We start from the raw sequence: 24,341 nt of genomic DNA on the forward strand, positions 1-24,341 counted from the left end.
CAAGGTGATGGAGACAGGGGAAGTGATAAGAAGTGGTTTGATTTTGGAGCTGCTTAGAAAGTGGAGTCAGCAAGGTTTGCTAATGGCATGGATGCAGGATGTGAGAAAAAGGGAAGAGTCCAGGCTGACTTCAAGATTTTGGCCTGAGTAACTGGAAGAATGGAGTCACCATTTTGGAGAAGGAGAAAAATGGTGAAAGACAGAGGAGTTGTTTGAGGAAAGAGAAAGTGAGAAATCATATGTAGGAGAGTGAATGGACAGGAAAGATAGAGTGGCACTGCCCACCAGAGCAGAGGGCTCATTTGAGGTTTGTGGCCGTAAGTTTAATGTAAAATCATGGATTTTTTTGTTCCTCTAGCCATTTTCAGTTGCATTTGTGTGAGTGTGGAGTAGGTGGAGAGTTGGCTTTAACTGAGGCTGGAGATTTGCCAGCTAGTGCAATGGGAGAGTGAATGCACTGATGCATGGGAGAGATGATAATAATCAGTGAGAGCTAAGCAGGCTAAGGAGGGCAAGGCAAGATGGGGAGAGGGACAGTTAAAGTTGGCAGGCAGGATCGATGGGCTGTCCATTTTGGTAGGTGGGAGAGTTGTTGGAATGGGGACACAGAGGAATAAGCTGGATAGACAGAAGGTGGTGGTGGTCAGAGACTGAAAGACTTACAGTAGAGGTTGTGGAAGGGGCACAGAAACAGTAGCAAAAGGTTCAAAAGTATGAGTATGGAAATAAGTAATGCCCAGGAACATCTCTGATATTTCCATACCTTGGCCTCAGCTCCTTCCCTTCAGCTTGTGTGCATTTCCAAGAATCCTCTCCCTGATATTTATATCATTAATTGATACAAACTTGACTCCTATTCTCCTCCCCATTGGCCTCCACTTGTGTTAGTCTGAGTGCTACAAGAAGCAGAAGGATTAAATACACAAGACTTTCATTAAGGGAAGTATCTATGTGAGAGGGAATGGGGAGGGAGTGGGTAAGGCTGGGACAGCTGCAGGACCACCATGACCACAAGCAAAGGAGAAAGAGGGAGGAGGTTGGGTGAAGCATCCTAGATTGCCGTGCAGTCCAAGGAAGGCTAGAAGGTTCAGCAAGGCAGTCAGTAAATCCTCTAGCTAAAGGTAACTGTCAGAGGAGTCCCCGTCCCAGGAAAAGCCCTCTCTTGGCCTCCCTGACACATTCAGTCATGGCTGAGCTAACACAGCATGGGTTTCACAGTTCAGAAGCTTTGCCCCATGGTCAATTATGTTACCCATAATTAGAGTGATATGAAGCACCTTCTGACACATGCCACACTATTGCAGCTGTGGGACCAAGCTCAGGAGTGAGGTCACTCCTCTTAAATTCACTGCCCTGAGCTTTTTAGCCCTTTCCTAAGATCTGGTGCTGAGATGGTCTTGAGAGAAGCACATAGGCAATATGCAGCCCCCTTGGTTTCCTTCACATGTAGCGGCACTCTCCACACTGACTTAACTTCCGAGAAGTTTCTGTGCCTTTGGAGAGTGCGCAGTGTGCATGCCCACTGACAAGTTCATGTCCAGGCTCTACTGTTAAAAGAGGCACGAGCACGGGGTCTGCGGGAGCTGAGCTTGGAGAGGATGAGGGCACAGTGTTCCATATATCAGGTGACCACGGAGGTAGAATCAAGGGCCCTCTTGGGGCCCATTTTTCACTCCTCTGCTGACACTAGCAGACTCCAGGTATCCACTGAAAGGCTAATTTCTTCCATCCATTTGGCATTCTTCATGTCCCCCATGAAGAATTCTCTGTCCCACATTTTCTACACACTGACACCTGAAAATTCAGCCTTCACAAAACCTTACCTCACTCAAAGGCTTTGTCCTCCTCCCCAAGCCTGATTTCTCAGGCCTGCCATCCAAATAAATATCCATCTTCAGCCCCTGCCAGTTTGCACTTTCACCACAAAATACACCCTTAACTTCCCTTTGCCTCTGCAATTCCTTTCACTCCACGCCCCTCCACAAGGCCTAGCATGTCATTTTTGTTCTACCTCTCAAATTCCCTGTCCCTTTATGCCTGCTGCCAAAACACTGGTTCATGCTCCAGTTATTTCCCTCCTCAACACAATCTATTGCTTTTTGCCTTTGCAGTTTCTTTTTTCATTTTCATTTTGTTTCCTTCCCTACACATTCTCCCTCTTGCTGTGCTCCTGCCTCTCATAATTCCTGTTCCTGCTCTCTTTTCTTCACCATCAAAATGGATCTCACAGATCCACTTGCCCCACCCAGCATTTCTTCTCATGGTGGCCTTGAATAAGTCCCTAATGCATTACCCTCAAAATAGTCTTCTCCTAAAAAAAAAAAAAAAAAAAAAACACCTTCCAAAGACAGGGCCATTGACAGTAAAGTCTTAGTCCAACAAGTCCTTGGTTCCTCAAGTCCAGCTGACTGGCATAGTCCACACTGGATGCATCCACAACAACTGGGGCTTTTGGAGACTAGGGATGAGATTAGAGTTGAGAAAATAATAAAGTGGAATGTGGCTTCTATGGGGCAGGGAGAGTTTCTCAAATTTACCCCCTAATGAGTGGCTGAGCCAGAACCCAGATATAGTGACACTCAGTTCACCATTCTTTCCATTGTATTAACAATGCTTCTGATTAAGAAAAAATTCCAGCACTAGATGAGAGCAGGGTTTTCAGCCACTCCAGAGAGTTGGAGGAGGAGCAGCACCAGGGAGCTGGTTACAAATGTAGCCTCTGGGCCCCAGCCAGACCTACTGAGTCACAACGTGCATTTTAACAGGATCTCCAGGTGATTTGCATGCACATTAAAATAGAAGAAGAACCAATTAGAGAACCTAAGCCGCATCTCCTTTCTCCAGGTTAGAGGCTCCAGAACACAGATATTTGGCAGTCAATTTGTAGTGGAGTGCAAAGAGCTCTCTGTAACACAATAGATGCAGAATCAATTTTATTTACTGACAGATTGATTAAACAGTCTTGTCCCTTAATTATTTTTGTCTTCTATAGAGGGCAAGTCAAATTACTTATTTTCCAGAGATTTTTTTCCAAAGGAAGATACTCTAAATGTGACTCTGAGACACATTCTGTGGTTATTGTATCTTCCATGTGTGCTAAATGACCACACACTGAGACCCGGCTCTGCAGTTTAGGAGCCTGCGCTTGGTGAGGAGCAGCAAGCCAATGTGGGTAAATCACAGAGGCAGCTCCTTAGCTCTGCCCTGCCCACTGAGACGCCTGCTCGATGCCCCAAGCTATTTTTAGACTGACATGCCGCCTCTGGATTGTCACCCAGCCAGGATTCTTTGTGCTCCAAAGAAAGAGAGCCCCAGAAACATTGATTTTTGGATCCATGAGCACCTTCCAGCCTCCAGACCCACAGACACAAAGAAAGGCATCCTTGGCAGGTGCCAGGTACCTCGGACCCAGCCTCTTGGTAGATGAGGGACAGGAAAACGAATATGGGGAGTGGCCAATGTCTGGTTATCCCATGCTGAAATGAGGTAAAGGGTCAGAACACACTGGAAACAATCCTACCTCTAGGCACAGCAGGTGTGTGTGTATATACAGAGCAGTTACCAAAAAGAGCTTCAAGGGAGAAAATATTTCCATCCAAATGGCAGTGTCTGCACTACAGTGACATGAGATTTGGGGTTAGATGTGGGTGCACCTGCCCAATATACATAGAAAAACATCTGGAGCCATTAAATGTTCCACATTTGGGGAATGCTCTGGATCAATACCAAATGAGGATGTAGATATCTTTCTGCTCAGGGTAAAAATGTGCTTGAAACACATAAAATCCTTTGAATCTGCCACCATTTGAAAAGCACAGTTATTCCTAAAGTTTTCAGTTTGCTACCACAGACAGTTTCCTGCTCAAATATAGTAATCCAAAATATCCATCTATAATTCTTAGCATCTGCTCTGTACAGAACACCATATTTCGACATTCCACGAACATTTTTTAAATAAAAGAAGGAAGGAAAGAAGTAAAAAAAAAAAAAATGGAAGGGAGGGAAGACCAAAATAAGTATTCTCTGAGAGTAGTTTTTTCTCTGATAGGCTAATAATATATAAATGTTAAAAATATTTACATTGGCAGATTCTTATGTTGGTTAATTGATAGTCTACATATTTTCAGAAGGCTGTTGGCAAAAGCAGGTGAAAACAATTAGTAATGCAATCATTGTAGATCAATTTATTGTAAAGGTTAATAGCTCTTTGTTTTTCATAAGATCTCTACTAACCCTTCTGTGAACTGTGATTTTCCTTTGCACTCTTTGCAAACTTTAATAGTTTTTCCTATACCTAGCACAGTTCTTGGTTCAGAGGCATCATTCAATTAAAAAAAGCATTCAATGAATGAGCAAATCAATGTTTATGTTTCTATGAAAACTGCCTAAATGTATACAAGAATATTTGAATTTTATGTAACCTGCATTTTACAGCTAGGGCAGGGCCTAGACTCAGTTAACACTTGGCTATACTGATGATTTTAATTAATATGTAAATAATGATCATTCACCAAAGAAATCAGAACAGAAGCACTTTTTAAACTACTAATCAATAAACCACCCAATAGAAAAATGAGCACAAGATATGAAAAAGTAAATCACAAAAAAGAAAATATAGATGACCAATAAACATAGGAAAAGATGTTCCCCAAATGAGCAATCTGAAAGTGCAAATTACAACACCCAGAAGACACACCATGTTTCACCCATCAGATAGGCAACCGTCAGATAAAATGGCACAGAGTATAGGGGAATGGGCTCTGAAGTCAGGCAGAGTCTAAATCCTGGCTACCACTTGCCAATGTAGGCCCCAAGACAAGGTTCTTAACTTCATTAAGCCTGCAGAGGGTTAATAACATTAACACCCACCCTGTTGGGTTGTTACAAACATTGAATTATTTCATACATGTAAAGCACTCAGAACATGCCAGACAGAAAGTAACTGCTTGACAAATTTAGCATCAAATGTTGAAAATCATGGAGAAGCAGATACTTTCATATACTGTTGGTTAGATTACAAACTAATACAGCCACTTTGGAAGGTAATCCAATGGCTTCTATCAAAATTAGAAGTATGCATATCCTATGACCCTGCAGTCGTTTTGAGTATCTACTCTTGAGAAACACATATATTTGTTTCATTCTCATGCTCACTGCAGCATTATATGTAATAACAAATACCTAAAAAATTATTAAATAGGGGAATGGCTAACTATGGTATAACTATGAATATTATGTTATGGTTTAAAATAATAAGGTAGATTTCTAGTTACTGACGTGGGATGGTCTCCAAGAGTTTTGCTGAGTGAAAGTAGCAAGTAGTTGCATAATATATAGAGCTGTGATATTGCTCATGTCAAACTTACATACAAAACCATATATACATGGTTTTTAGTATATATTGAGTATATATGTATAATATATATTTGAGTGTGTGTGTTTGTGTGTGTGGGCATATACTCAGTGGAGAAGCATTGGTATTATATTATGCATGGTAGTCAAAGAGGACTTTATCTCTTTGCGTTATTTTATTTTTTACAATGCATTCCTCTCTTGTTTATATAATTAAAATGTAGTAAAGGGGAATGGAGAGTTAATGTTTAATGGATACAGTATTTCAATTTGGGATGGTGGAAAAGTTCTGGAAATGGATAGTGGTGATAGTTGCACAACCATGTAGATGTCCTAATAAGTACACTAAACTGTACACTTAAAAATGATTAAAATATTAAATTTTATGTTATGTGGATTTTGCCATAATAAAAGACTTGTGACTTAATGGAAAATTCTTTGTATTACAACATGTGACAAGAGGAAGACTTTAGTCAAAGGTTTAGTCTGTGCCACAGAGTACAAAACTTGATGAGATTTAAGTTGAGTCTTTAAAGACATGCAGTATTTGGATCTGGAAAGCTTGGTGGACAGAGCATGGAGAAAGAGAGGCATTGGGGAATGGGGCATCTTCCTAGAGAAGGATAGTCTGGAAAAAAGATGGGAAACAAAATTAGGTAGATATTCTGTGTGAAGTCAAGCAGTACCCCATTGCTGGAACTTGGCACTGATCTGCCAGGAGAAAAGGTAATTCCCCCAGCTCCTCCTTCCCCCTTTCTCCAGTCAAAAGCCCTCCAGAGATGCTTTCCCCAATGGGGAGGAGCAGGGGAGGTGATGCAGAAGGAGAAGAAAGGGTCATAAAAAGTAGAATCTCCTAATGGCTTGTATTTTTGCTGCAGCAGCTCCTCCTTCAAAGAGCTGCCATGCACCTGGAGGGAGCTTGATTTCCTTCTGAGAATATGCCTTTCAAGTAGATTAAAAACTATTTTCATGAGTTGCGGCTGTTTACATGCAAACCTGTCATTCAGATGATGTGTGCCTTCACAGACGCCCACAGAGGCTTATCAACGGCTCCCTTCTTTTTTGGGATAATTTCCTTTAGTTTCCTATGCAGTGTGTCTGGGCAGGGGAGGGAAGTGAGGGGATGGGGGATGTTTTGTTTCCTCAACAAGGTGAAAGCAGAGATGCAAAGAAGATAAGGGAGGTGGGGCTAGAGCTAGAGTCCAGAGTCTCCTCTAGCTGGGCTAAGGGCAGGAGGGTCTCAGACATGAGCATCTGGTGTGAGCTCTCCTTGAGACAGGCAAAGCTCACCCTTGCTTGCAGATATGACAACTTCCTATAGTACCTGGTTCCTGCCACCCGTTCTTCAGTATTGAGGCCATGCTGTCAGAGAAAGAAAGACTTTTTCTAGAGAAGAGCAGGCTGACTTCAGGAAATTGAAGGAGGTATAATAAAGCCTTGAACTCAGCCACTGTAAACCCCAAATTCTAGAATAAATTTTAAAATGTATGCTGAATTGAATTTTAGGTTTTTTTTATTTTGTCAAAAATTAAAAAGGAAGAAAGACATTAATAAACCACTGTGATCTAGAAACTACATTGTTTTCTAAGACTTATGAAATTAAATGTAAGTGTTCTCTACACTGAAGATTGGTCTAAATTCTAGATAGATAAAGATATGGTTTATAAGCCTTTGGAAAGAAATAGTTGGTGCATTCAAAGCAGCATAAGACAAAAATAGATGCCAAACCAATGGTGTGTGTGTGTGTGATGTGTGTACCTATGTGTGTGCATATGTATGTGTGTACCTGTGTGTGTGTGTGTATGCAAGTGCGTGTGTATATTTGGCTGAAGTAGTTATACTGGTTTTAGGTAAATGCCATATTATAATATATCCATACCAGATGCCGTGGATCCAATGTGTCTTGATTTCAGCAAGACTTTTAAAAGAATGTCTCCTGAACAAAATGGAAAGGCATGGTCAGGATATTAACAAATATAGGCCGACAACAATATTGCCCCAAGATTATAACTTATATAAATCTAGGTTTCTTCATGTATATAAGAAAAAAGTTGAACTAGATATCCATTAAGTTCTTTTCCACTTCTTCAGCCTGTGATTGTATTACTTCAAGGAAGTTCTCAGAAGATATTTCCCAAGATTTTTCAAGGCCCAGTCCTGAGATGTGCTTACAAAGCCGGAGAAGACAGCAAGGGGAAATACACTTATGGCCTAGAGGATAGAGTCAGCATTCAGAGTTACCCCCTCTACCCCCGCCAACCCCCAACCAAAGTCAATAACACCGTGGTTTGATGTCAATGAGATAAAATGTAACAGAATAAAGTTTTGATTTAAAACACTCATTCCATAAAGTCAGCATATCAGAGATCTATCTTGGTAGTGGTTTGGATAAAGAAGTCACAGAGATTTAATCAACTTTAAATTAAGCACCAAATATCAGAATGGTATGTGTCAAGCCTGGGTGCAAAGGAGAACTTGGTACAGGCTAGGCTGTATTAACAAAATATGGGGTCCAAATCAAATGGCATCATTACCCCCACTCCATATTCTGCCCTGAATTTGGAGTATTGGGCACCATCCATTAAGAAGGACATTAACGAGCCAGAAAGTATCCAGGGAAGAGGAAAAGATGACAGGAAGACATCTTAAAAGTGTGTGGTAAGGACCAAGGTCTCCTCTGGCCGCCTCCACCCACTGGCCTCCTTGCTCTCACCCTTTCCACCCAGCTGAGCTCTTTCCCAGCATCTCTTCAGTGTGGATGCCAGTTCTTGCTTGAAAAAACAGGATAGAAACACACCATCTCCTGAGGGAACCACCTTCTGATGGGCCTATTGCAAATTTCTTCTTTACCCTGAATGGAAATCTCATTCCCTATGACCCTTCCATTCACTGGCCCAGATTCTATCACTCTGGGCCAGTGCAGGTAAAATCTAATTCCCCTTCTACATAAACAGCCCTTCAAATAAGCCAAGAGAAGAGATAGTTACCACCTCCTTACCCCCCAAAAAACCCTTCCAAGTAAAACTGGTCTGTTTTAAAAGGTGAATCCTCAAGACCCTTTTGTAGTTTTTTGTCCTCCGTGTGTCCTGGAGATAAGGCCTGACTGGGATTCCTCCCCGCTTACACAGGTCAGAAGCAACCATGAGTGGTGAGAAGCTCACAGTGATGTGACCTCGTTGGTATTGCATCTGGCCTGTCATCCAGGGCCTACAGTCTTAGAACGTGGAGTGATGACTCCTAAATGTGACTTTTCTGATACATTAGGGTTAAAATTCTCAAAACACTCTTTTATCTCACATTAGTTTCAAAAATAAACATATGCCCCAGAGCACTTTAAAAACACTATCAAAATTCCAGGTCTCAATTCCAAACAAGCAGAAATCATTGGCTCATTTTGCAATTTTTCTATGTCCAAAATACCTCAATAATCTCACATTTTCTTAATATACTCTGAATGTTATGTGGATTCCTATTCTGTATCTGACAGCCGTTTATATATTTTTAAATGCTGCTGCTGGTATTACTACATATTTCCATTTATCTGATATTTATTTGAGCGCCTGTTTTGTGCATGACACCTTGAAATATATGACAAACAAAAACAAAATAAAAAAACCATAGTGAATTTATTCAGACCATGGTATGAAATGAAATCCCAAATTTATAAAGAAACACTGAGCTACAGACTGCCCAAAAGGTAGTTTGGCTGATCTGCCTTTAGAGGGTTACAGGATTGGAACCCATCCTCCACCAATCCCATTTTTTCACAGGCCTGAAAAAGACCAGGAAGTGCTGCTGGGGTGTCCTCATTGGTATTTTACAGGCTCTTTTTAAAACCCAACTTATTCAAAGTAAATAAAATGCTACTTGTGTAAGTAATTAATCAGAAATTACTCGGAAGGTTTATTATGAGGCCAATAGTAGGCAATCTCCTGAGGCACTCAGCAAACTCTCTCTCTCAGTAAATAATTATTTAAGTTAAAATTATTTACTAAATTAAGTCATTCCTTTTGTGATATTTCTGAGACTTCAAGTAATTGCCTAGGTTTGCTTTAGTTTGGTGTTTTATAAAGAAAAAACAGGGCTACATAATGAATTAACTGTGCAATTAACTATAAATTTAGCACTTCAGAAACACATTTTAATGACTAGGAATAGGTACAAAGAGCCGTGTGTGTGTGTGTGTGTGTGTGTGTGTGTGTGTGTATTTAAACCTAGGTGTAATTTTCCATCTTAATGCAGCCAGGCTGGGAAAGTGTCAGCACAGCATAACTTATTACTTTCCATTTACAGAGAGTCAGCAACATGGAAAGCCCATTTTAGGCAGAGCCATAGCCACAGGCCTCTGCCCTGGGCTCACGGTGAGAACTGCTTTGGCCTTGAGGCAGGGCTACCTCCTTCCTTTCTCTGTTGAGCTCCCACCAAAAGGACAGGCTCTCCAGGAGAAGCCTTCCCTGTACCCTCCTGGGGTTTGGAGAATAATGATCTGATTCCTAGAGCTTCCTCCCTTTCTCCAAACCAAGACTCTTCCTTGTTATAATTATGAAGAGAGAAATGATGAAAAGTAGGGTCTGGGTTAATGAAAACCTTTAATTAGCTGGTTGCTGCTGTTGCTGTTGTGTTCGTAATTTTTAAGAGTATAGTGCAAATCACTGGATTTTTAAAAGCAAATAAAGAAGCCTGAATTAATCTCGTCAAACATCTGTACTATGCAAGAGTATATCCTTGCACTTTATGATTTTCCACACACTTTTGGGTTTATAGTCATGTAACAGGAAGGAAGCATCTACCATGTGCCAAGCACTTGGCTTCTTTCCACAATGCATGGAATAAAAGGATGTGCCTCTGTGTGTGGAGACAGACATCTACCTCCTGACCAGTCATCAAGCCACTGCGATAAGACTGGCCACTGCGATGCTGACAGACAAATGAACCATGGACTTGGTGGTGAGATGATACAGGGGACACACTTCAGGCCTTAAGAAGGAAACCTTCCAGGCACCAACCAACCATTTCAGACAAATGGAGTCTGAGTTCATTTTGGAAGAACTTTACAGGAGGAAACTTTATTCGCATTTTCAATTGTTCATGTTACTTACAGTTAATCAATCTGTGATATTGTCAAGCACTATGAGCCGGCTCTGGAGGGGAAAAGGAGCTTACAGTCTCATAGACATCTGAGATATAAACAAATGTCTCAATATGCACACAAACACCCCCATGTGCCAAGCACTGGGGTCCTTCAAGCATGTTATCTCTTGTAATCCTCACGATAGCGCCATGATATTGGTGTGGTGAGTGTCGCCCCCTGGGGGAAGATGAAGGCCTTTGCATGAGATGCCCTTGGCCTACACAGATGAATCTTAGCTGTTGCCCTCTATTTGTTCGGTGCTCCCCAGTGAAGGTGATATACAAGGCCTCCTCCACTTCTCCATCTCTTGCTTCCTGTGGAGGGATGCCGAAAGGACTCACAGTGTGTGGAATGTGCTGATGTGCCTTGTGTGTAGCTTCTTTGTAACACAGCCAGAATTGGGCTTCCTCCCTTGCTTTCACACACACACACACACACTTCCAACAAGGAGAAATCAGGAACTTATTTAAAATTCTGTCTAGGGCACATTCTCTACCTTTGCTTCAAACATAAAGAACAAAGTTCAAATGAGCTCCCCCAATCCCCCATTTATTAATTAGGTTCTGTAGTTAGTTGCTCTGGTACAATTGCTAAAGGCAGGAAAGTAAAACACATGTGTTCTAAAAAAAAAATCATTTTGGCAACAAGGGTTAAAATAGAAAAGTTTGGATCTTCACCCTATGTAGACACATTTGTTAGCCAGAATGCTCATTCCCCTAACAGGCCAAACAATTAAGCTATCACATGCTCAGTGACATCTCTTTTTGCTCCTAGACATTGTGTTGTGGTACACAAACTTGCTTTCTGTTCCCATGCCAACTCCAACGGCTTTTGCCTAGCCCTTCTTGGCCTCTTCACAGCATTTGATCCTACTGAGCACCCTACTGCTTCATTCCACAATATCCCTAGCACCTCCCCTATGCCAGGCACTCTGCTTGGTGTTCAGACATGATCCCCATCCTCAGAGAGCTCAAGGACTATCAGGTGATGCCAACATCACTGAAACTCATTCTAATGCAAAGTGAGGATGAGACAGATGTGGGTCAAGATTACAGTGGCAGGGCTTCAAAGCCATGTTAGGGATTTGGTAGATTATTCGAAGAGCAATGAGATGCTATTGATGGGTTTTCATAGGAAACAGTATCATTGGGCTTGCATTATTCACGGGTCACTTAGGTTATGTTAAAATAAGTAAACAAAACACCATTAGAGTGAATGGATTGGAGTGTGACAAGAGGAGCCCCTGGAAGATCATTCAGGGAGCTACTGCCATTGTTTAGGAAAGACAGGATGGCTGCCAGGCCTAGAGTGATGGCAGAGGAGAAAGAAAATCATGGAGGACATGGGGAATGCATAGACATGGGAAGGGAGGGACCTAAGATGGTTTTCTAGCTCCTAGCTGGACAGTGAAGCCTTGCCTGAGCTGTGGGGGTAGAGTAGACTGTAAATGGTGGGGATGTTGATTTCTGTCCTGTTTATGCTGGGCATGAGGTCCCTGTGAGGTCTCCCAGGGGAGCTTCTAAAAAGTGTCTATAGGGCCGGGCACAGTGGCTCAAGTCTATAATCCCAGCACTTTGGGAGGCCGAGACGGGCGGATCACGAGGTCAGGAGATCGAGACCATCCTGGCTAACACAGTGAAACTCCATCTCTACTAAAAAAATACAAAAAACTAGCCGGGCGAGGTGGCGGGCGCCTGTAGTCCCAGCTATGTGGGAGGCTGAGGCAGGAGAATGGCGTGAACCCGGGAGGCGGAGCTTGCAGTGAGCTGAGATCCGGTCACTGCACTCCAGCCTGGGTGACAGAGCGAGACTCCGTCTCAAAAAAAAAAAGTTTCTATAGCTCAGTGACCTGCGCTGGAGTGACATATTTGGGAGTCCTGGCCCTATGGTTGATAGCTGAAGCCATGGGAATATGAGATCACGTTGGGAGAGAGTGCAGAGTGCCAAGTGAAGAGGCCCTCTGTACAGAGCCCTCCAGACAGTCCTCTGAAGTCCCACCAGTGACCCAGCCTTATCAATTATTCCCTTAGCAGTTTCCTCAGTCTGCCCCCTTTCTTTCCCACTTCCACTCTCCAAGCTTAGGCCCTAACCACTTTAAAAAACCACTTTTTAAAATGACTGCAACAGTCTGGTCTCAGGAGTCTCACTCACTCCCTTCTATTTACCTTTCTCATCATTGCCAAACTCATTTTCCTAATGCTTGGCTCCTGTCATGTTGTTTTTCTTCTCTAAAACCTTCACAGTCTTCTCATTTCCTGCACAATAAAGCATAATTAGTTCACCCGGATGCAGAGCCTTCCATACGATGGGTTAGCTGACACAGGCATGCCTTCGCTGCTGTCCTCTACCTGTTCTGTGCTTCCCATCAAAGGTGATATATGGGACTTCCTCCACTTCCCCACCTCTTACCTGCTATGGAGGAATGCTGAAAGGACTCACGATGTGTGGAATAAGAGGATGTGCCCCTGTGTGGGGAGACAGACATCTACCTCCTGACACTGATTTCTCCCTAGTCTTTAAGACAGGCAATACACACAAGAAATAAGTAGACTATATACTGTGACAGAGGGTGATAAGTGCTGTGTAGAAAGAGAGCTAAGTAAGGAGACTGGGAGTGCTGGGGGTGTGATTCGCTATAAGTTCACCAGGGCAGGCTTCACCATGAAGGTGCCATTTGAGCAGGACTTGGGGAGATGAGGGCTGAAGCATCTCACCCCTGGGGAAAGAGTGCTTCTGGCAGGGGGACACCAAGTGCAAAGCCCTAGGCAGGAGCATGCCTGCCACGTTCGAGGAACAGGAAGGAGGCCAGTGTGGCAGGAGTGGAGTGAGAGAGGGTACAGGGAGTGGGAGATGATAAGAGGAGTAACAGCAGGAAGGAGTCAGATGGAGCAGCACTCAGATCACCCCAGTGGAAGATTCGGAGCAGGGGAGTGATTTAACTTCTGCTATAAAAGCAGCCCTCTGGCTGCTGCAGAGTATGCCACAAAGGGTAAGGGCAGGAGTGAGGGGCTGGGGAGAAGGCTACTGCAGTAGCCCAGGCAGAGGACTATGGCCTGGCCCACCACAGCGGCAGCCCTGGGAGAGGTGATGGGAGTGGCTGAATTCTGAATAGATCTCACAGATGTGGAAACAGGACTTAAAGATGGAATGAATGCGGAATCCATGAGAGAGTGAGAGCAGTCGAAGTTTTTGGTATGAGCTCTGGGGAGGAAGGGACTGTCGTTCGAGTTGGGAAATTGTCATTTGAGTTGTGGGCAGGGCATGTCTGGAGGATAGAATATAAGTTCAGTTTTGAACTTTCTAAATGTGTGATGTACATTAGACATTCAGGTGAAAATGCTGTGTGGCCAGTTATGTACATGAATCTGCAGTTCAGGAGAAAGGTCAGTGCTACAGATAGAAATTTAGATTCAGATTATAAAGACTTTCCTCTATAATAACAACCATAAAAAGTACTCTCCCCTCTTCTCATCACCACCATCACTTCTACCTCACTAGGGATAATAGCTATGTGCCAGGCACTGTGCTAATTATTTTACTTATATTACCTCATTTACTTCCCATAACAACCCCATGAAGCAGCTATCAGAATTCCCATTTTTACAGATGAGGCATCTTAGGCTTTGAGAACTTGCATATCTTGCCCACGCTCACACAGCTGGAAAGAACTTCATGCTTCATGCAGTGAAGAGTCATTTAAAAAATTGAGAATAACACCATCAAATGTTCATTTTAGATGAATTGCTCTGAGGATACCATAGCAGCTAGAATAGGATAGTTTGAGACCAGTGAGGAGACCATTGCAATAACTCAAGAGTCCAAGCAAGAGGTGACATAAGACGAACTCAGGCTGTGGCTGCAGGAATGGGAAGGAAGGAATAGGATCCAGGAGTTACTAGGCAGCAGGACAAGGCTTGGGGGCTGATAGGGTTTGGATATTTGATCCTGTCCAAATTTCATATTGAATTGTAATCCCCAACGCTGGTGGTGGGGCCTAGTGGGAAGTGTTTGACTCATGAGAGCAGATCCCTCATGAATGGTTTAGGCCATTCCCTTGGTGATAGGTGAGCTCTCAGTCTGAGTTCACATGAGATCACCCACTCTCTCTCTCTTGCTTCTGCTCTGCCATGTAAAGTGCCTGCTCCCCCTTTGCCTTCTGTCTTGATGGTGAGCATTCTGATGCCTCCTGAGAAGCTGAGCAGATGCCAGCACCATACTTCCTGTACAGCCTGCAGACTTGTAAGCCAATTAAATCTCTTTGCTTTATAAATTACCCAATCTCAGCAATTCAAGAATATAAGAATGGCTAGTACAGGGACCTATTGTACTGGGGACATAAGGAAAAAGTCCATGATGTCTATAGGCTTCTGGCTGGGGGAACTGATTGAAGGGTGGTACACTTTGGTTGAGATGGGGAACACAGGAGAAGAGTCAGGACCTTAGACCATAAGGAGCCTTGCAGGCCAGTGCAAAAGGGATACCCGAGCAAGCAGGGGTGATAATGCTAGACGATAGGCTGGGATCAACCAAGGTAAGTCTTTCCTGTGAGGCCTAGCAGGTTAACTTTGCTCTGCAGACAAAGATGCCATTAAGATTCGAACCAGATAAATGTGGTTACACGTAAGAATCAAGTCTTGTAATTCTTTAAGTCCTATGAGGACAGGACCTGGGTTTCCTGTGTGACATGTGCTGCACAACGGTCTATGCACAGCAGCTACTTAATACCACAAACAACACTCTTGCCCCATCCTTTTTTCCCCATTTATCCGGCATACTTGCAGAAGATTTTTTTTTCCAGATGCAAGAACATTGTGGGTTGAATAAACTGACTAAATCCATTCACTATTTCTATAGAATATTTTCAAAATCTAACTTATAACTAGTAACAGCCTCCTGACTCCTCCACAACTCGCTACTCCCCACTACCCCTATTGTCTGTCCTGACTGGGATAATGGGTAATTGTGTTTCAACATGCATTATGCTAAAATGCTTCTCATGGCCCGGCTTCAATCATCACCAAAACCCAGATCCTAATCTAACTTCATTGTCATTAAGCTACCAAACCAGCTGCCGCAGTGAAAACAGGCAGGCGAAGGAAAAAGACTCAGGAGAAGAGTGACATTTCTCTGAGAAACAAAAGAACCATCTCGGATCAAGTGACCTGCAAGAGGAGGAGAGAGCTCCTAGAGCTGACTAAACTGAAATTGCCAGTGAGGCCCTCTTCTCATTAGTTTTTCTTTCACACTTCACATTAGCTCAGTGAAAGGAAGATGAATTAAGAGTTAAATGCACCAAAAAAGCAATCTTTAAATAAGGCTTCAATGTGCTTTATGTTTCTACCAACACTCTCTTCCCGTCTCACTCTCCTCTCTCCCTCATGCTGGCCCTGCTCCTTCCTTTGTGCTTTCTCTTTGTCTCTTTCTTCCCTTGTTGATTCTGTTCTCTATGTGCTGCTCTGTACTCTGCTTGTATGGTTTCTTCACTCAAATAGCTACCCTCTCTTTAAAATTCCTGCACCCTTCAGCTCTGGCCCACCTGGGCACCCTCCTTGTCATCATCTTTCTTTTCCCACTCCCTCTGCTGTCCTCACACCTCCTTCCCATCACGCCCCTTTTCCACACCCAGTTTCTGCCTTCCCATATCTGGCCTCAGATGGCACCAGAAGCCAAATTTCTAGTGACGGAAAGCCCATTGTTGCCTGATGAAGGCAGATGATGTAAACGAGGCAATTGCTTCAATACATAATTAAAATAAGCCAAATGAAGCAGCAAAACAAGACAGATTCATGGTTTAGAGATCTAAGGATGAACGCTTTGCAGAAGATAGTCCTCCTTCCCTCACCCCAGCTGGCACTGAGCCCCAGAAGCGTATTGACTGGCCAATCAATTCTCAAATTCTAGATAGATGGACTGGTGATAAACGATGACCCCGCAGCCCCTTTCTCAGCCCTGCCAGGCCCAGCTAATGCACACTGAACCATCCCCCGTTTTGAAAGACCTTCCTGGGATTGTTTATCTCTCTCCCCTCTCCACTTTTGTTTCCAGCTACAGGGAACTCCTAAGTGGAAAATCGATAGGCGCTTTAATTACCAGCCCCCAATTCATCAGGGCCTCAACTGTAATTACTCTGCCTGAGCCAGGAGCCAATAAGCAGACACTGCCAGGCACTGGACGATGTGCAAGACAATCAGAGCCCAGAGTCTGTGGCTCAGCCTGGGGGAGCCTTGCGAGGCTGCCTGCTCACCTTCCCGCTATGGCCTTCCTGTCCCCTTTCCCTGGTCAGCAGCAGGGGAGAGGCAGTCCCCAAAGAGATCCCAGGGCAGAACTGGTAGGGGGCATGGGATGGACACAAAGCCAACCTTTCTTCTCTCTCCCAGGCTCTGGACTCAGTCAACTGCCTCTAAAACCTTGCTTCTCAAAGTGTGGTCCAAGGACCAGCAGCTTCAGCATTCTGTGGAAAACAGACACATAAAAGCTCAAGCCCCAACACAGATGCACGGAATCAGGTTCTACACTTAACAATATCCCCACATTGAAGGATGAGAAGCACAGTTTGAAAATACCTGGTGTTCATTCTTTGTTAGGGCTGGAAGGGAGTAGGGACCCTGCTCTCAGTACCTGTTCCATGGCTTATCAATACTTATGTCACCCAGAAGGGTTTCTTGAGAGTCTTTTCATTTAGGGTACGAGGGGCCCATAAATGCTAAAATGTTATTTTCCTCTCCATGTCATCGTCATTCTTTTCCCTCCACTTCTGAGCTCTCCCCAAAGGCAGGTATGTAAACTGAGGACCTGAGGGTTGATTGTCCACACTAGATTCTTTCCTCCTCTTTTGTCCATGATGAAGCCTGACCAGCCAGAAACAGATGCAGAATTCTATTTCTGGGCCCCAGGACCCCTAAAACTGATGTGCTTCTGATTCCTGCCCTCCTCAACTCTTGGGACTCTCAAAGGCTGAGTATCAGGGAAACCCACAGGACTCCTCTCAGGAGCTAAGCTGGTAACATGGGATGATGCTGGGATATCATAAGAGATGCTCTCATGGGGTCCTCTTTAAAGAGTGGGGGCTGATTACATTGTTTTCCCCAGGAGGACAGCAATCAATATTTGGGATGGCTCAGAATAAATGACTTCTTTGTGATGCGTGAGTTCATAACCTGTGTGTGTTTGGGGTTTATTCCGCCTTCCTGCTACTGAAGGCCAAGAGTAGTGGCAAAATGAGCTCAGATTCTGTCAGAACACTGAGCAGGCTGTGTTTCTGGTGAGGGAGAGCTGGGATGCAACTGCCCTACTTCCTGCACACACATCAGTGAAGCTTCGTGTCTGAGCACGGAGCTATTGACTCAGCTGATCAATTTCCGAGTCACAGGCAGCCAGGCCCATGAAAAATGACTCTGTTGCCCATTGCCCATCCCCCACAGACACTGGCCTTGGCTAATGCAAATAGAACAATTCTCCATTTAGGAATTGCTTCTAACCTCTTCTTTGTCCTTCTGCTTCCTAAACGTTCCCACCTGAGCCCTCTGGTCTTCTCTTTCTCCTTTGTCTCTCAAAGCTCATGCACTCCCTCAGCCTCAACTACCACTTTTAAGAAGATGAGTCCTCAAGATTCTCCATTTCCCATTCTTAACCTAAATTTAAACCCACTAGACTTACTGGGCATTCCTATCTGATGGCCTAATAATAATTGCCTTTAAACTCAAGACATCTCAAATCCAAACCTTCCTCCTCCCACATCTGCCTCCCCTTCCCCCGGTTGCTGTTTTCTCATTCCTGTGAAGGGCTCCCAGGCTTGCATTCTAGTTGTCATGACTTGTATGTTCCTATGGATGCTCAGTCCTGGAGGTACTGTCTTTCAAGAGATCTTGCTCATCCCTCTCTTTCTGTTCCCATTTGCATCTCCTTTATTCAGATCCTGTTGATGGTGTACCTGTGTGATTGTGACAGCCCCGTTTTGGAACCCCCCACCCCAAGTCCTTCCACAATGCCAGTGAATCTCAATCCAAGCTGCAAATAGAATCATTCAGAGAGCTTTTATATAACGCCAATGAGACCAATGATTAGGAAGAATTAACCAGAAAAGCTGGACATGGGGCCCAGGAGTTGGTCATTTTAAAGCCTACTCAGGTGACTCTAATACACAGCCAAGTGAAAACTGCTGCTCTCGCCAATCGAGAACATTTACTAAGTGCAACCAACTTTTGTCCACATCATCCTTTGTCATTTTGCCATCACCCTTCCTTCTGCCTAGGATGACCTCCACTTCTCCCTCCATCGATGAAAATGCTCCCTGTCCTTCCAAGCTGAGCCCAATGATCCCCCCACCCCCACCCCATGACCCTTCTATTACAGAGCCCTGTTCAGAACTCCTACAGCACTTACTTATACAGTAGCCGTAGTGCATGCCCTGCCCTTCCTTGTACTATGCTCTGTGGTCTTGCCATATCCTCTTTATCTAAATGCCACCTCCTTGAAAGATTAAAACATTTCTTAGAGCATTTATCTTGGAGCCAAAAGAGCTAAGTTTGTGTTCTGACACCTCATAAATAAAACTTTGGCTGTGAGACTTTGGATAGGCTTTTAAAAATCTCGGTTTCCTGTTCTGCAAAATGGGAAGCATGATTCTTATCTGTTTTATAAAAGTTCTAGTAGAGTAGGGAGGGAGGGAGAGGGACAAGGGTTGAAAAACTATCGGGTACTATGCTCAGTACCTGGGTGGTGAGATTAATCACACCCCAAGCCTCAGCATCACGCAATATGCCCAGGTGACAAACCTCCACATGTACCCCACAAATGTAAAATAGAAGTTGAAATCATTTTTAAAGTGTTAATCATTAGTAGCCTAACAGTGATTTTTGCCCTTCATGTTGTTTAACAGTGGCTTGGACAAATTAAGTGCTTAATAAGTGGATCTTGAATAAAGGGGTGAATATATCTATATTTTTATCATAGACTTTTTTCTCCTCCTGAAAATAATTTCAAATTAGAAAGTCAATGCACTAAGGTGTGGGACCTAAGGTCATGGGCCCAGCACTTCCTACAGTAGAGTCAGGCACAGAGACATCTGCTTTCCTAACTACCCTTGTCAAAGGCCCTTGCTGTGACATTTAAACCATGTCCCTTTGTCCCTTTTGTCAGGTATCAAAACCAAAAGCACAGATGTCACAGTTTCTCTGTCTTCATGCAGGGTGTCCTCATGGGTGAGCGCACATGCACACACACACACAGCTAATAAATTGTTCTGCCCTTCATAGATGCCTGCATAATCGAGAAAGCCAGCTTCCCCCAGCAAGTGCTCTCAGAACCAGCACTCCAGGGACAGAGACTGAGCCTGGAGACTGTGGTCCACACTGCTTAGTAACACATGGCAGAGGGTTCTGTTCGCATAAGTACCAAAGATGCCTACTGTCAGTTGTTAGCAGCTGGTCCCTTTTGGTGCAGCCATCGAATGAGTTAATAAAATGTATTTTTCAAGAGAGGGGCATGAGTGTGGGGGGAATTCTGGAGCAGTGAAAGCTGAATTTCGAGGATCCTGAGATCATGGGTGAAACAAAATATCGTGTAGAGCCAAGGGCATCTGCCAAGCAACTCCCCAGAGCTCTGCCCCAGTTCTTCCCCAGCACCCCCTGTCCTGGCCTTCTCTGGCCTGCATTCCACAGCCTTCACTCTCATTTAAACACTCATTTATGTTTCTGGATGAATAATCCCAGAAACAACTGGATTAGAAGAGTCCTTTATCCTGACTCGCAGCACTCGCACTAAGTAATTAGAAAGCATTATCCTATTCATCCCTTGAAACCCCAGAGAGGAGCTGGAGACCTGGGTAGGGGAAGGAGGTGGCCAAGGTCACAGGCAGGCAAATGCAAGGAGCAGGAAAGTGAGGGGCAAGACCCACGGTGCTTGTCAGGGCTGGGCAGTTTAGTAGGCTGGGTCCACCTGGGCCTGGGTCACAGAGACTTTTATCTCCCCTTGATGGGTCTGTTAATACTCTCATCCCATCCTAAATAGACCAATAAACTGAGACTGCAGAACCCTGAGGGGTCAGACAAGCCCAGAATGTTGTTAGGTGTTAGAAGAGTTTGGAAGATCTGTCACATGGCCATATCATGTAAACAGAAGCCCAGGGGGATTATATGACTTGTCTAACGTAACACAAGTCGTTTATAGCCAAGGCAAGCCTAGAATGCAAGTTTTCTGATTCCATCCAGTGCTTTTCCAGCATGCAGACATACACTTAGACTCTGTTAGGTGTTGGGCAAGAGAACTATCCCTGACCAATGGCTTGTCTGAGTTCTACCAGCAAGAACATTCACTTTCCCCTCCCTGCAATCCCACAACCTGCCAATTTCAGACAAGAAGGTCCCTTGAAGCTGCAATTGGTTTGTCCCCAGTGGCCATCCAGGCCTATCTGTGGCATTCATTTGCCTATCTTCTCTCTCCCTGGTATTTCTTTCTCTCTCTCCTCCTCCAGTCTCAAGTCCCTCCTTGTCTCTGGCTCCCTCCCTACAGAAGCATGGGTGAGAAAAGGCCCAAAAACTGAGGATATGCCAAGTCTCAGAAGAGGTGGCATCTGTACCCGGGCTGTGGCCCACCTCCTGAGCTGCACACTGGGGTGTGTTGGGATGTTGGTGCATGATCTTAGAAGCTCGGGCTACTGTGACTTAGCAGAGAGGTCCTCACCCCTCCCCCAGCCACACACTGCAGCACCCCATTGGAAGGCGTGCACAGTGGCAGAGGCCACAGCCCTGAGGGAGCCTGTGCAGCCGTCAGCGTCTTGACTGCAGAGTTTTGAGCCAAGGTTCCCAGCTGCCATCACCAGCTGTGAGAACGTAGGCAGGTACTTCATCTCTTTCAGTTTTCTCATGAAAATGAGGCAACCAGTATGAGGATGCAGTAAGTTAGCACACATAAAGCGCTTAGAATTGTCCTGGGATGAAGTAAACATTGAAAAACACATTCATTCATTTTGCTGTTATTCTTGCCTAGCCCCTGGCTGCTCAAGTAGAATGACTGCAATCTTGCAGGAAAGATGGCCAAGCCCAAGTGTCCCTGATTAGAGAGGCTGTGACTGGGACACAATGGTAGCAGAGACCCCACTGGGAGATACAGCAAGTTCTCCTTTATTTCCCCACCTGCTGTCCCTTTCTTACCCTACTCCTAATACTCTACCCATTCTTCAAACCAGTGCTCAGACCAGGATCAGATTCCACTTACTTGCCCTGTGTGGGACCCTGTTGGAGTCAAGTATGTTTCTTCCTAAATCTTCTCATTTCCACAACAGTTCCTGTAGTGGCAGGTGCCTGCTGGGCAGGGCACTGCCTGCTGCCTTTCCAGGACAGCCCTGCTGAGCAACACGTTTCTGCCCAAAGAGGGAGACCTGGACTGTTTCTAGCGCTGTCTCACTCACTCATATCCTCACTTACAGTCATAGACTGGATGTGTCCCCAAAACTCACATTAGAGCCCTAAACCCCAGTGTGACAATGTGGAGATAAGGTCCTTATGGAGGTAATTAAGATTAAATGAGGTCGTAAGGGTAGGGCTCTGATCAGATAGGATCAGTATCCCTATAAGAAGTGGGAAAGACCAGAGCTCACTTGCTCTCTTGTGCTCTCTCTCTCTTCCTGTCATGTGAGGATACACTGACAAGTTGATCATCTGCAAGCCAGAAAATGAGCCCTCACCAGGAACCTCATTGGCTTGAACCTTAATCTTGAACATCTAGTCTCTAGAACTGTGGAAAACAAATTCCTGTTGTTTAAACCTCCTAGGCTATGGTGTTTCATTATGGCAGCCTTAGCTGACTAATACATCCACAATTCATTTGGTCCTTTAACTTCCATGGGGACACCTGCCCCGAGACTGGAACTGTGCTTGGGCTCAGAGCTTAACAAGGAGTTTACACATAAGTAAAGGAAGTAGATGCTTAAACAGGTTGGTAACTCTATGAACTATTTTAAAAGGCAAAATGAGATAAGTGGTCAAATAGAGGTATTCTGCAATGGGAGCAGGAAGCAATAGATTTTAATGTGCAACAAGGCTTCCAGAGGCAACAGAGTTTGAGCAAGGCTGCCTTTTAGGACAGAAGTTTCCTGCCCAGTGGAGGAAGGAGGATTACACCTCAATCAGGAGGAAGCAGATATTCCCATTTTGTTCTCATTCAAGGTTTTAGAAAACTATATAGCTTTTGTGCTGGTTTAAATAACCACGCTAGCGCTCTAAGGATCTTTCTTCCAGATACAGCTCAAGTACCACCTTTTCCATGAAGACTTTCTGAGATTTTACAGCACACTGAGCAGGGCTTAGCAATCATCTTGCCCAACCCTCTCATTTTTCAGATGAAGGAAGCAGAGGTATGGTGAGGACATGGGACCCTTGTCTTATGCGTGTTTGTCTTCATTGCTTAGCTACATTCTGCTTTCTGCTGTTTTCTTCAGATAGGCACAAGACTGGCTTCTGTTCATCATTCAGGGCTCAGCTTCAATACCACCTCCTCAGGCAGGCGCTTCCTGACTACCCTTGCTAAAGTAGCCCTGCCCCTACTTCCCACATACACTGTGAGTCTCTAACAAAGCACCCTATTTCCTTGTTTCTATAGCTCTTTTGGGTATTTAAAATAATCTTATTTGATTATTTGTTTACATGTTTATTATCTACTTCCTTGAGTTAGAATGTAAGCTCTTTGAGAGATGACCTTTTTCTGTATGCTCAGCCTGCTGCATAGTAAGTGCTCAACAAACATGTGGGCATGCTGAGTTGTGCTATGCTCTTAGTGGGGCAGTAAACATGTACTGGCTGTGTTCACCCCACCCAGGTTTTTAAACCAGACCGATTCACCCCCATTCCACCCAGCTGCCTCCCAACTGAGTCTCTTGAAACCCATTAGCTGTAATCCTGCTCCTGACAATGCTGTGGGCTTCTCTTCATTCTGTACTGCCTTACTCAGCTCCTGAAACCTGCCTTCACCTTTTTCTCCTACTCACCATGGGCTCCCTCTCTCTTCTGCACAACCCTAAGTCTCTCTTTTGTGTTGAGGAACAAACCTTGTCTTTTCTCCCTAGCTCCCCAACCCTGTTCACACACTCAAATCAACTGGAGTGAAAAGTAACCCTTCCTAGAGGGTGACACCTGCTCTCGTCCTGCGCGTCCACACTCCCCTGATTCTCAGATCCATCAGCACCCTCCCCCGCCCCACTGACCAGCCTGCCTCCCTGGTCGGATGTGCTTCCCCTCTCTTGCAATCACAGGACAGCAGTGAGCCTGGCATCAGAATTTGTTTTTAAACCCAATCATGAGCTGCTGGGCTGCTACCCCAGCTGTGACTGACTTTCAGATGTAGGAACACTCCCTCAGTTTACCCATCCCAGGATTGCAAGACCACCCTCACTCCCTCCAGGTGTTCTCAGTTCCCATGTCCAAGTCACCGGTGGGCTTTCCTCCCTCCACCACTCTGGCCTGGTGCCCTTGGGAGGCTGTTCCCATTGCCACCCTCCAGGGCCCTCCCTGGCCATGGAGGGTTTCATTTCCTTGATGTTTCTTTCCTGGTCATTCCCCTCCTCCTCCTTCCCCTATCGGTTTGAATTGTGAATAATTCATGTGTTTCCATGATCCCGCCATGGGTTTTCTGCCTCATGAATCAAATCCCTGAGACACAGTTTATTTCTTCGCCATCTTCTAGTCCAAGTTGCTGACAGGGAAAGGGTTTATTCCTGTAGGTCATGAGTGGACGCCAATACTTATGCCTGCTTATGAGACAGTAACCATTTTTCCCACCCTATTCTTCTACCATGCTCATTTTTTCCAGTCTTTTTAATTTTTTGAGACAAGATCTCACTCTGTTGCCCAGACTAGAGTACAGT

The 24,341-nt window shown here is 44.5% G+C and overlaps 1 protein-coding gene across 1 annotated transcript in view; it reads right to left on the bottom strand.

The window, feature by feature from the left end:
• TNR (tenascin R) overlaps positions 1-24,341 on the bottom strand; it is a 425,799-nt gene that overhangs the window by 380,312 nt on the left and 21,146 nt on the right. The window lies entirely within an intron of this gene.

The sequence above is a fragment of the Trachypithecus francoisi genome, unplaced genomic scaffold (assembly GCF_009764315.1).
Source record: "Trachypithecus francoisi isolate TF-2019V2 unplaced genomic scaffold, Tfra_2.0 Lachesis_group5, whole genome shotgun sequence".
Taxonomy (NCBI): Eukaryota; Metazoa; Chordata; class Mammalia; order Primates; family Cercopithecidae; genus Trachypithecus; species Trachypithecus francoisi.